Here is a 15,179-nt window from a genome sequence, read left to right as displayed (position 1 = left end):
CTAATACTAAATATACTGATTACAACAACCATAGAGGCACATGATAAAACCCTGACTGACTGAATCCACCACTAGGGGGAGCTCACTGCAGACAGATGTAGAATTGATCTAATACTAAATATCCTGAATGCAGCAAGCATAGAGGCAAATGATAAAACCCTGACTGACTGCAGCCAACAGTAGGGGGAGCTCACTGCAGGCAGATGTAGAATTGATCTAATACTAAATATCCTGAGTGCAGCAAGCATAGAGGCACATGATAAAACCCTGACTGACTGAAGCCACCACTAGGGTGAGCTCACTGCAGGACAGATGTAGAATTGATCTAATACTAAATATCCTGAATGCAGCAAGCATAGAGGCACATGGTAAAACCCTGACTGACTGAAGCCACCACTAGGGTGAGTTCACTGAAGACAGATGTAGAATTGATCTAATACTAAATATACTGATTACAACAACCATAGAAGCACATGATAAAAACCTGACTGACTGCAGCCACCACTAGGGGGAGCTCACTGCAGACAGATGTAGAATTGATCTAATACTAAATATACTGATTACAACAACCATAGAGGCACATGATAAAACCCTGACTGACTGAATCCACCACTAGGGGGAGCTCACTGCAGACAGATGTAGAATTGATCTAATACTAAATATCCTGAATGCAGCAAGCATAGAGGCACATGATAAAACCCTGACTGACTGCAGCCACCAGTAGGGGGAGCTCACTGCTGGCAGATGTAGAATTGATCTAATACTAAATATCCTGAATGCAGCAAGCATAGAGGCACATGATAACACCTTGACTGACTGAAGCCACCACTAGGGTGAGCTCACTGCAGACAGATGTAGAATTGATCTAATACTAAATATCCTGAATGCAGCAAGCATAGAGGCACATGATAAAACCCTGACTGACTGAAGCCACCACTAGGGTGAGCTCACTGCAGACAGATGTAGAATTGATCTAAAACTAAATATACTGATTACAACAACCATAGAAGCATATGATAAAACCCTGACTGACTGCAGCCACCACTAGGGGGAGCTCACTGCAGACAGATGTAGAATTAATCTAATACTAAATATCCTGAATGCAGCAAGCATAGAGGCACATGATAAAACCCTGACTGACTGCAGCCACCACTAGGGGGAGCTCACTGCAGACAGATGTAGAATTGATCTAATACTAAATATACTGATTACAGTAAGTATACAGGCACATGATAAAACCCTGACTGACTGCAGCTACCACGAGGGGGAGCTCACTGCAGACAGATGTAGAATTGATCTAATACTAAATATACTGATTACAGCAAGCATAGAGGCACATGATAAAACCCTGACTGACTGAATCCACCACTAGGGGGAGCTCACTGCAGACAGATGTAGAATTGATCCAATACTAAATATCCTGAATGCAGCAAGCATAGAAGCACATGATAAAACCCTGACTGACTGCAGCCACCACTAGGGGGAGCTCACTGCAGACAGATGTAGAATTGATCTAATACTAAATATACTGATTACAGTAAGTATAGAGGCACATGATAAAACCCTGACTGACTGCAGCTACCACTAGGGGGAGCTCACTGCAGACAGATGTAGAATTGATCTAATAATAAATATACTGATTACAGCAAGCATAGAGGCACATGATAAAACCCTGACTGACTGAATCCACCACTAGGGGGAGCTCACTGCAGACAGATGTAGAATTGATCTAATACTAAATATGCTGAATGCAGCAATCATAGAGGCACATGATAAAACCCTGACTGACTGCAGCCACCACTAGGGGGAGCTCACTGCAGACAGATGTAGAATTGATCTAATACTAAATATACTGATTACAACAACCATAGAGGCACATGATAAAACCCTGACTAACTGAATCCACCACTAGGGGGAGCTCACTGCAGACAGATGTAGAATTGATATAATACTAAATATACTGATTATAACAACCATAGAGGCACATGATAAAACCCTGACTGACTGCAGCCACCACTAGGGGGAGCTCACTGCAGACAGATGTAGAATTGATCTAATACTAAATATACTGATTACAGTCAGTATACAGGCACATGATAAAACCCTGACTGACTGCAGCTACCACGAGGGGGAGCTCACTGCAGACAGATGTAGAATTGATCTAATACTAAATATACTGATTACAGCAAGCATAGAGGCACATGATAAAACCCTGACTGACTGAATCCACCACTAGGGGGAGCTCACTGCAGACAGATGTAGAATTGATCCAATACTAAATATCCTGAATGCAGCAAGCATAGAGGCACATGATAAAACCCTGACTGACTGCAGCCACCATTAGGGGGAGCTCACTGCAGACAGATGTAGAATTGATCTAATACTAAATATACTGATTACAGTAAGTATAGAGGCACATGATAAAACCCTGACTGACTGCAGCTACCACTAGGGGGAGCTCACTGCAGACAGATGTAGAATTGATCTAATAATAAATATACTGATTACAGCAAGCATAGAGGCACATGATAAAACCCTGACTGACTGAATCCACCACTAGGGGGAGCTCACTGTAGACAGATGTAGAATTGATCTAATACTAAATATGCTGAATGCAGCAATCATAGAGGCACATGATAAAACCCTGACTGACTGCAGCCACCACTAGGGGGAGCTCACTGCAGACAGATGTAGAACTGATCTAATACTAAATATCCGAATGCAGCAAGCATATAGGCACATGATAAAACCCTGACTGACTGAATCCACCACTAGGGGGAGCTCACTGCAGACAGATGTAGAATTGATCTAATACTAAATATCCTGAATGCAGCAAGCATAGAAGCACATGATAAAACCCTGACTGACGCCACCACTAGGGGGAGGTCACTGCAGACAGATGTAGAATTGACCTAATACTAAATATACTGATTACAACAACCATAGAAGCACATGATAAAACCCTGACTGACTGCAGCCACCACTAGGGGGAGCTCACTGCAGACAGATGTAGAATTTATCTAATACTAAATATCCTGAATGCAGCAATCATAGAGGCACATGATAAAACCCTGACTGACTGCAGCCACCACTAGGGGTAGCTAACTGCAGACAGATGTAGAATTGATCTAATACTAAATATACTGATTAGAACAACCATAGAGGCACATGATAAAACCTGACTGACTGAATCCACCACTAGGGGCAGCTCACTGCAGACAGATGTAGAATTGATCTAATACTAAATATACTGATTATAACAACCATAGATGCACATGATAAAACCCTGACTGACTGCAGCCACCACTAGGGGGAGCTCACTGCAGACAGATGTAGAATTGATCTAATACTAAATATCCTGAATGCAGCAAGCATATAGGCACACGATAAAACCCTGACTGACTGAATCCACCACTAGGGGGAGCTCACTGCAGACAGATGTAGAATTGATCTAATACTAAATATCCTGAATGCAGCAAGCATAGAAGCACATGATAAAACCCTGACTGATGCCACCACTAGGGGGAGCTCACTGCAGACAGATGTAGAATTGATCTAATACTAAATATACTGATTACAACAACCATAAAAGCACATGATAAAACCCTGACTGACTGCAGCCACCACTAGGGGGAGCTCACTGCAGACAGATGTAGAATTAATCTAATACTAAATATCCTGAATGCAGCAAGCATAGAGGCACATTATAAAACCCTGACTGACTGCAGCCACCACTAGGGGGAGCTCAATGCAGACAGATGTAGAATTGATCTAATACTAAATATACTGATTACAGTAAGTTTAGAGGCACATGATAAAATCCTGACTGACTGAATCCACCACTAGGGGGAGCTCACTGCAGACAGATGTAGAATTAATCTAATACTAAATACCCTGAATGCAGCAAGCATAGAGGCACATGATAAAACCCTGACTGACTGCAGCCACCACTAGGGGGAGCTCACTGCAGACAGATGTAGAATTGATCTAATACTAAATATACTGATTACAACAACCATAGAGGCACATGATAAAACCCTGACTGACTGAATCCACCACTAGGGGGAGCTCACTGCAGACAGATGTAGAATTGATCTAACACTAAATATCCTGAATGCAGGAAGCATAGAGGCACATGATAAAACCCTGATTGACTGCAGCCACCAGTAGGGGGAGCTCACTGCAGGCAGATGTAGAATTTATCTAATACTAAATATCCTGAATGCAGCAAGCATAGAGTCACATGATAAAACCCTGACTGACTGAAGCCAACACTAGGGTGAGCTCACTGAAGACAGATGTAGAATTGATCTAATACTAAATATCCTGAATGCAGCAAGCATAGAGGCACATGATAAAACCCTGACTGACTAAAGCCACCACTAGGGTGAGCTCACTTCAGACAGATGTAGAATTGATCTAATACTAAATATACTGAATACAACAACCATAGAAGCACATGATAAAAACCTGACTGACTGCAGCCACCACTAGGGGGAGCTCACTGCAGACAGATGTAGAATTGATCTAATACTAAATATACTGATTACAACAACCATAGAGGCACATGATAAAACCCTGACTGACTGAATAAACCACTAGGGGGAGCTCACTGCAGACAGATGTAGAATTGATCTAATACTAAATATCCTGAATGCAGCAAGCATAGAGGCACATGATAAAACCCAGACTGACTGCAGCCACCAGTAGGGGGAGTTCACTGCAGGCAGATGTAAAATTGATCTAATACTAAATATCCTGAATGCAGCAAGCATAGAGGCACATGATAAAACCCTGACTGACTGAAGCCACCACTAGGGTGAGCTCACTGCAGACAGATGTAGAATTGATCTAATACTAAATATCGTGAATGCAGCAAGCATAGAGGCACATGATAAAACCCTGACTGACTGAAGCCACCACTAGGGTGAGCTCACTGCAGACAGATGTAGAATTGATCTAATACTAAATATACTGATTACAACAACCATAGAAGCACATGATAAAACCCTGACTGACTGCAGCCACCACTAGGGGGAGCTCACTGCAGACAGATGTAGAATTGATCTAATACTAAATATACTGATTACAACAACCATAGAGGCACATGATAAAACCCTGACTGACTGAATCCACCACTAGTGGGAGCTCACTGCAGACAGATGTAGAATTGATCTAATACTAAATATCCTGAATGCAGCAAGCATAGTGGCACATGATAAAACCCTGACTGACTGCAGCCACCAGTAGGGGGAGCTCACTGCAGGCAGATGTAGAATTGATCTAATACTAAATATCCTGAATGCAGCAAGCATAGAGGCACATGATAAAACCCTGACTGACTGCAGCCACCACTAGGGGGAGCTCACTGCAGACAGATGTAGAATTAATCTAATACTAAATATCCTGAATGCAGCAAGCATAGAGGCACATGATAAAACCCTGACTGACTGCAGCCACCACTAGGGGGAGCTCATTGCAGACAGATGTAGAATTGATCTAATACTAAATATCCTGAATGCAGCAACCTTAGAGGCACATGATAAAACTCTGACTGACTGAATCCACCACAAGGGGGAGCTCACTGCAGAGAGATGTAGAATTGATCTAATACTAAATATACTGATTATAACAACCATAGAGGCACATGATAAAACCCTGACTGACTGAATCCACCACTAGAGGGAGCTCACTGCAGACAGATGTAGAATTGATGTAATACTAAATATCCTGAATGCAGCAAGCATAGAGGCACATGATAAAACCCTGACTGAATGACGACACCACTAGGGTGAGCTCACTGCAGACAGATGTAGAATTGATCTAATACTAAATATACTGATTACAACAACCATAGAAGCACATGATAAAGCCCTGACTGACTGCAGCCACCACTAGGGGGAGCTCACTGCAGACAGATGTAGATTTGATCTAATACTAAATATACTGATTACAACAACCATAGAGGCACATGATAAAACCCTGACTGACTGAATCCACCATTAGGGGGAGCTCACTGCAGACAGATGTAGAATTGATCTAATACTAAATATCCTGAATGCAGCAAGCATAGAGGCACATGATAAAACCCTGACTGACTGCAGCCACCAGTAGGGGGAGCTCACTGCAGGCAGATGTAGAATTGATCTAATACTAAATATCCTGAATGCAGCAAGCATAGAGGCACATGATAAAACCCTAACTGACTGAAGCCACCACTAGGGTGAGCTCACTGCAGACAGATGTAGAATTGATCTAATACTAAATATCCTGAATGCAGCAAGCATAGAGGCACATGATAAAACCCTGACTGACTGAAGCCACCACTAGGGTGAGCTCACTGCAGACAGATGTAGAATTGATCTAATACTAAATATACTGATTACAACAACCATAGAAGCACATGATAAAACCCTGACTGACTGCCGCCACCACTAGGGGGAGCTCACTGCAGACAGATGTAGAATTAATCTAATACTAAATATCCTGAATGAAGCAAGCATAGAGGCACATGATAAAACCCTGACTGACTGCAGCCACCACTAGGGGGAGCTCACTGCAGACAGATGTAGAATTGATCTAATACTAAATTTCCTGAATGCAGCAACCATAGAGGCACATGATAAAACTCTGACTGACTGAATCCACCACAAGGGGGAGCTCACTGCTGACAGATGTAGAATTGATCTAATACTAAATATACTGATTACAACAACCATAGAGGCACATGATAAAACCCTGACTGACTGAATCCACCAGTAGGGGGAGCTCACTGCAGACAGATGTAGAATTGATCTAATACTAAATATCCTGAATGCAGCAAGCATAGAGGCACATGATAAAACCCTGACTGACTGCAGCCAACAGTAGGGGGAGCTCACTGCAGGCAGATGTAGAAATGATCTAATACTAAATATCCTGAATGCAGCAAGCATAGAGGCACATGATAAAACCCTGACTGACGGAAGCCACCACTAGGGTGAGCTCACTGCAGACAGATGTAGAATTGATCTAATACTTAATATACTGATTACAACAACCATAGAAGCACATGATAAAACCCTGACTGACTGCAGCCACCACTAGGGGAAGCTCACTGCAGACAGATGTAGAATTAATCTAATACTAAATATCCTGAATGCAGCAAGCATAGAGGCACATGATAAAAGCCTGACTGACTGCAGCCACCACTTGGGGGAGCTCACTGCAGACAGATGTAGAATTGATCTAATACTAAATATACTGATTACAGTAAGCATAGAGGCACATGATAAAACCCTGACTGACTGCAGCTACCACTAGGGGGAGCTCACTGCAGACAGATGAAGAATTGATCTAATACTAAATATACTGATTACAGCAAGCATAGAGGCACATGATAAAACCCTGACTGACTGAATCCACCACTAGGGGGAGGTCACTGCAGACAGATGTAGAATTGATCTAATACTAAATATCCTGAATGCAGCAATCATAGAGGCACATGATAAAACCCTGACTGACTGCAGCCACCACTAGGGGGAGCTCACTGCAGACAGATGTAGAATTGATCTAATACTAAATATACTGATTACAACAACCATAGAGGCACATGATAAAACCCTGACTGACTGAATCCACCACTAGAGGGAGCTCACTGCAGACAGATGTAGAATTGATCTAATACTAAATATACTGAGTATAACAACCATAGAGGCACATGATAAAACCCTGACTGACTGCAGCCACCACTAGGGGGAGCTCACTGCAGACAGATGTAGAATTGATCTAATACTAAATATCCTGAATGCAGCAAGCATAGAGGCACATGATAAAACCCTGACTGACTGCAGCCACCACTAGGGGGAGCTCACTGCAGACAGATGTAGAATTGATCTAATACTAAATATACTGATTACAACAACCATAGAGGCACATGATAAAAACCTGACTGACTGAATCCACCACTAGGGGGAGCTCACTGCAGACAGATGTAGAATTGATCTAATACTAAATATCCTGAATGCAGCAAGCATAGAGGCACATGATAAAACCCTGACTGACTGCAGCCACCAGTAGGGGGAGCTCACTGCAGGCAGATGTAGAATTGATCTAATACTAAATATCCTGAATGCAGCAAGCATTGAGGCACATGATAAAATTCTGACTGACTGAAGCCACCACTAGGGTGAGCTCACTGCAGACAGATGTAGAATTGATCTAATACTTAATATACTGATTACAACAACCATAGAAGTACATGATAAAACCCTGACTGACTGCAGCCACCACTAGGGGGAGCTCACTGCAGACAGATGTAGAATTAATCTAATACTAAATATCCTGAATGCAACAAGCATAGAGGCACATGATAAAACCCTGACTGACTGCAGCCACCACTAGGGGGAGCTCACTGCAGACAGATGTAGAATTGATCTAATACTAAATATACTGATTACAGTAAGTATAGAGGCACATGATAAAACCCTGACTGACTGCAGCTATCACTAGGGGGAGCTCACTGCAGACAGATGTAGAATTGATCTAATACTAAATATACTGATTACAGCAAGCATAGAGGCACATGATAAAACCCTGACTGACTGAATGCACCACTAGGGGGAGATCACTGCAGACAGATGTAGAATTGATCTAATACTAAATAGCCTGAATGCAGCAATCATAGAGGCACATGATAAAACCCTGACTGACTGCAGCCACCACTAGGGGGAGCTCACTGCAGACAGATGTAGAATTGATCTAATACTAAATATACTGATTACAACAACCATAGAGGCACATGATAAAACCCGGACTGACTGAATCCACCACTAGGGGGAGCTCACTGCAGACAGATGTAGAATTGATCTAATACTAAATATACTGAGTATAACAACCATAGAGGCACATGATAAAACCCTGACTGACTGCAGCCACCACTAGGGGGAGCTCACTGCAGACAGATGTAGAATTGATCTAATACTAAATTTCCTGAATGCAGCAAGCATAGAAGCACATGATAAAACCCTGACTGACTGCAGCCACCACTAGGGGGAGCTCACTGCAGACAGATGTAGAATTGATCTAATACTAAATATACTGATTACAACAACCATAGAGGCACATGATAAAACCCTGACTGACTGAATCCACCACAAGGGGGAGCTCACTGCAGACAGATGTAGAGTTAATCTAATACTAAATATCCTGAATGCAGCAAGCATAGAGGCACATGATAAAACCCTGACTGACTGCAGCCACCACTAGGGGGAGCTCACTGCAGACAGATGTAGAATTGATCTAATACTAAATATACTGATTACAACAACCATAGAGGCACATGATAAAACCCTGACTGACTGAATCCACCACTAGGGGGAGCTCACTGCAGACAGATGTAGAATTGATCTAATACTAAATATCCTGAATGCACCAAGCATAGAGGCACATGATAAAACCCTGACTGACTGCAGCCACCAGTAGGGGGAGCTCACTGCAGGCAGATGTAGAATTGATCTAATACTAAATATCCTGAATGCAACAAGCATTGAGGCACATGATAAAATTCTGACTGACTGAAGCCACCACTAGGGTGAGCTCACTGCAGACAGATGTAGAATTGATCTAATACTTAATATACTGATTACAACAACCATAGAAGTACATGATAAAACCCTGACTGACTGCAGCCACCACTAGGGGGAGCTCACTGCAGACAGATGTAGAATTAATCTAATACTAAATATCCTGAATGCAGCAAGCATAGAGGCACATGATAAAACCCTGACTGACTGCAGCCACCACTAGGGGGAGCTCACTGCAGACAGATGTAGAATTGATCTAATACTAAATATACTGATTACAGTAAGTATAGAGGCACATGATAAAACCCTGACTGACTGCAGCTACCACTAGGGGGAGCTCACTGCAGACAGATGTAGAATTGATCTAATACTAAATATACTGATTACAGCAAGCATAGAGGCACATGATAAATCCCTGACTGACTGAATCCACCACTAGGGGGAGATCACTGCAGACAGATGTAGAATTGATCTAATACTAAATATCCTGAATGCAGCAATCATAGAGGCACGTGATAAAACCCTGACTGACTGCAGCCACCACTAGGGGGAGCTCACTGCAGACAGATGTAGAATTGATCTAATACTAAATATACTGATTACAACAACCATAGAGGCACATGATAAACCCCTGACTGACTGAATCCACCACTAGGGGGAGCTCACTGCAGACAGATGTAGAATTGATCTAATACTAAATATACTGTTTATAACAACCATAGAGGCACATGATAAAACCCTGACTGACTGCAGCCACCACTAGGGGGAGCTCACTGCAGACAGATGTAGAATTGATCTAATACTAAATATCCTGAATGCAGCAAGCATATAGGCACACGATAAAACCCTGACTGACTGAATCCACCACTAGTGGGAGCTCACTGCAGACAGATGTAGAATTGATCTAATACTAAATATCCTGAATGCAGCAAGCATAGAAGCACATGATAAAACCCTGACTGATGCCACCACTAGGGGGAGCTCACTGCAGACAGATGTAGAATTGATCTAATACTAAATATACTGATTACAACAACCATAGAGGCACATGATAAAACCCTGACTGACTGAATCCACCACTAGGGGGAGCTCACTGCAGACAGATGTAGAATTGATCTAATACTAAATATACTGATTATAACAACCATAGAGGCTCATGATAAAACCCTGACTGACTGCAGCCACCACTAGGGGGAGCTCACTAAAGACAGATGTAGAATTGATCTAATACTAAATATCTTGAATGCAGCAAGCATAGAAGCACATGATAAAACCCTGACTGACGTCACCACTAGGGGGAGCTCACTGCAGACAGATGTAGAATTGATCTAATACTAAATATACTGTTTACAACAACCATAGAAGCACATGATAAAACACTGACTGACTGCAGCCACCACTAGGGGGAACTCACTGCAGACAGATGTAGAATTAATCTAATGCTAAATATCCTGAATGCAGCAAGCATAGAGGTACATGATAAAACCCTGACTGACTGCAGCCACCACTAGGGGGAGCTCACTGCAGACACATGTAGAATTGATCTAATACTAAATATACTGATTACAGTAAGTATAGAGGCTCATGATAAAACCCTGACTGACTGCAGCTACCACTAGGGGGAGCTCACTGCAGACAGATGTAGAATTGATCTAATACTAAATATACTGATTACAGCAAGCATAGAGGCACATGATAAAACCCTGACTGACTGCAGCCACCACTAGGGGAAGCTCACTGCAGACAGATGTAGAATTGATCTAATACTAAATATCCTGAATGCAGCAAGTATAGAGGCACATGATAAAACCCTGACTGACTGAATCCACCACTAGGGGGAGCTCACTGCAGACAGATGTAAAATTGATCTAATACTAAATATACTGATTATAACAACCATAGAGGCACATGATAAAACCCTGACTGACTGAATCCACCACTAGGAGGAGCTCACTGCAGACATATGTAGAATTGATCTAATACTAAATATACTGATTACAACAACCATAGAGGCACATGATAAAACCCTGACTGACTGAATCCACCACTAGGGGGAGCTCACTGCAGACAGATGTAGAATTGATCTAATACTAAATATACTGATTATAACAAGCATAGAGGCACATGATAAAACCCTGACTGACTGCAGCCACCACTAGGGGGAGCTCACTGCAGACAGATGTAGAATTGATCTAATACTAAATATGCTGAATGCAGCAAGCAGAGAAGCACATGATAAAACCCTGGCTGACGCCACTTCTAGGGGGAGCTCACTGCACACAGATGTAGAATTGATCTAATACTAAATATACTAATTACAGTAAGTATAGAGGCACATGATAAAACCCTGACTGACTGCAGCTACCACTAGGGGGAGCTCACTGCAGACAGATGTAGAATTGATCTAATACTAAATATACTGATTACAGCAAGCATATTGGCACATGATAAAACCCTGACTGACTGCAGCCACCACTAGGGGAAGCTCACTGCAGACAGATGTAGAATTGATCTAATACTAAATATCCTGAATGCAGCAATCATAGAGGCACATGATAAAACCCTGACTGACTGCAGCCACCACTAGGGGGAGCTCACTGCAGACAGATGTAGAATTGATCTAATACTAAATATACTGATTACAACAACCATAGAGGCACATGATAAAACCCTGACTGACTGAATCCACCACTAGGGGGAGGTCACTGCAGACAGATGTAGAATTAATATAATACTAAATATCCTGAATGCAGCAAGCATAGAGGCACATGATAAAACCCTGACTGACTGCAGCCACCACTAGGGGGAGCTCACTGCAGACAGATGTAGAATTGATCTAATACTAAATATACTGATTACAACCATAGAGGCACATGATAAAACCCTGACTGACTGAATCCACCACTAGGGGGAGCTCACTGCAGACAGATGTAGAATTGATCTAATACTAAATATACTGATTATAACAACCATAGAGGCACATGATAAAACCCTGACTGACTGAATCTACCACTAGGAGGAGCTCACTGCAGACATATGTAGAATTGATCTAATACTAAATATACTGATTACAACATCCATAGAGGCACATGATAAAACCCTGATTGACGGAATCCACCACTAGGGGGAGCTCACTGCAGACAGATGTAGAATTGATCTAATACAAAATATACTGATCACAGCAAGTATAGAGGCACATGATAAAACCCTGACTGATGCCACCACTAGGGGGAGCTCACTGCAGACAGATGTAGAATTGATCTAATACTAAATATCCTGAATGCAGCAAGCATAGAAGCACATGATAAAACCCTGACTGATGCCACCACTAGGGGGAGCTCACTGCAGACAGATGTAGAATTGATCTAATACTAAATATACTGACTACAACAACCATAGAAGCACATGATAAAACCCTGACTGATTGCAGCCACCACTAGGGGGAGCTCACTGCAGACAGATGTAGAAGTAATCTAATGCTAAATATCCTGAATGCAGCAAGCATAGAGGCACATGATAAAACCCTTACTGACTGCAGCCACCACTAGGGGGAGCTCACTGCAGACAGATGTAGAATTGATCTAATACTAAATATACTGATTACAGTAAGTATAGAGGCTCATGATAAAACCCTGACTGACTGCAGCTACCACTAGGGGGAGCTCACTGCAGACAGATGTAGAATTGATCTAATACTAAATATACTGATTACAGCAAGCATAGAGGCACATGATAAAACCCTGACTGACTGCAGCCACCACTAGGGGAAGCTGACTGCAGACAGATGTAGAATTGATCTAATACTAAATATCCTGAATGCAGCAAGCATAGAGGCACATGATAAAACCCTGACTGACTGCAGCCACCACTAGGGGGAGCTCACTGCAGACAGATGTAGAATTGATCTATTACTAAATATACTGATTACAACAACCATAGAGGCACATGATAAAACCCTGACTGACTGAATCCACCACTAGGGGGAGCTCACAGCAGACAGATGTAGAATTAATCTAATACTAAATATCCTGAATGCAGCAAGCATAGAGGCACATGATAAAACCCTGACTGACCGCAGCCACCACTAGGGGGAGCTCACTGCAGACAGATGTAGAATTGATCTAATACTAAATATACTGATTACAACAACCATAGAGGCACATGATAAAACCCTGACTGACTGAATCCACCACTAGGGGGAGCTCACTGCAGACAGATGTAGAATTGATCTAATACTAAATATACTGATTATAACAACCATAGAGGCACATGATAAAACCCTGACTGACTGAATCCACCACTAGGAGGAGCTCACTGCAGACATATGTAGAATTGATCTAATACTAAATATACTGATTGCAACAACCATAGAGGCACATGATAAAACCCTGATTGACGGAATCCACCACTAGGGGGAGCTCACTGCAGACAGATGTAGAATTGATCTAATACTAAATATACTGATCACAGCAAGTATAGAGGCACATGATAAAACCCTGACTGACTGCAGCCACCACTAGGGGGAGCTCACTGCAGACAGATGTAGAATTGATCTAATACTAAATATACTGATTACAGCAAGCATAGAGGCACATGATAAAATCACGAATGACTGCAGCCACCACTAGGGGGAGCTCAATGCAGACAGATTTAAACCACATTCATTATTTGTTCAGATATTACATTGAAAAGTCACAGATTATTACACCAATAAATGGCAAGGAATCTAATCAACACGCAGATGTGCCGTCCCATCTGAGGCAGAAATGCAAATTTTAGCCTTGGATTTCTGCTACAGTTGAATATATCTTATACAGCTATTGTTGAACTACATTATAAATCAATGCTCCCCCTAGTGGTGGCTATAGGAAGCCAGACTTTTATAAACTGACACTCTTTGAACATGGGGATATTTAAAAAAATAAATACATTTTTATTAACTTTCTCTGATTTTTGGGACCCAAATCTTCCCTTTCATTGCCATTTCCCTAGTCTCAGAATCTTCATACTTGTGCAGTATGCGCCATCAGAAACTGACGTCAGCGCGGTGATGACATGTATGTTGGGAGAAGGAACGAGCCGGAAAATATCATATACTGATGGCATCTCATCTAGCACGTCTTCTGGAGAAGGGGTAAAGTGTCATGCGATTGCTGCTATGTTAGGAGTTTTACAGGATTAGAAAAACATGGCTTTTTCCATAAACAGTGCCACCCCTGACTATGAGTTTGTTCCTGGTATTGCAACTCAGTTCCATTGAAGAGAATAGGACTGAGATGAAATTCAACACACAACTTGTGGACTGGTGCTGTTTTTGATAAAAAAAAATATTCCTATTTAATATACAAATGCAAAATATGTTAAAGTGGTATCCAGTACAATTAATTAGCTTAAAAATGGGTGCATGGTGGTCCTAAAATAATAATAAAAAAAAACGACCAAACACTTCGTCCGTGCCTGCTACCAGTGTGTTCCCTACTGGATTCCTGGTTCTCTCTTCTGGTGTTGGTAGTGGTGGGGGGAGGGGCAGGTAACCTCTGCAGCCAATCAGGGACCACTAGCAGTCCTGATCCATAAGGGCCGGAAGAAAGAGCAAAGAAACTGTTACATATTGAC

The sequence above is a fragment of the Phyllobates terribilis genome, unplaced genomic scaffold, assembly GCF_046119375.1.
Source record: "Phyllobates terribilis strain yellow unplaced genomic scaffold, ASM4611937v1 Scaffold_9__5_contigs__length_417890890, whole genome shotgun sequence".
NCBI lineage: Eukaryota > Metazoa > Chordata > Amphibia > Anura > Dendrobatidae > Phyllobates > Phyllobates terribilis.
The sequence above is the reverse complement of the archived record's forward strand: the minus strand, read 5'-3'. Positions refer to the sequence as shown.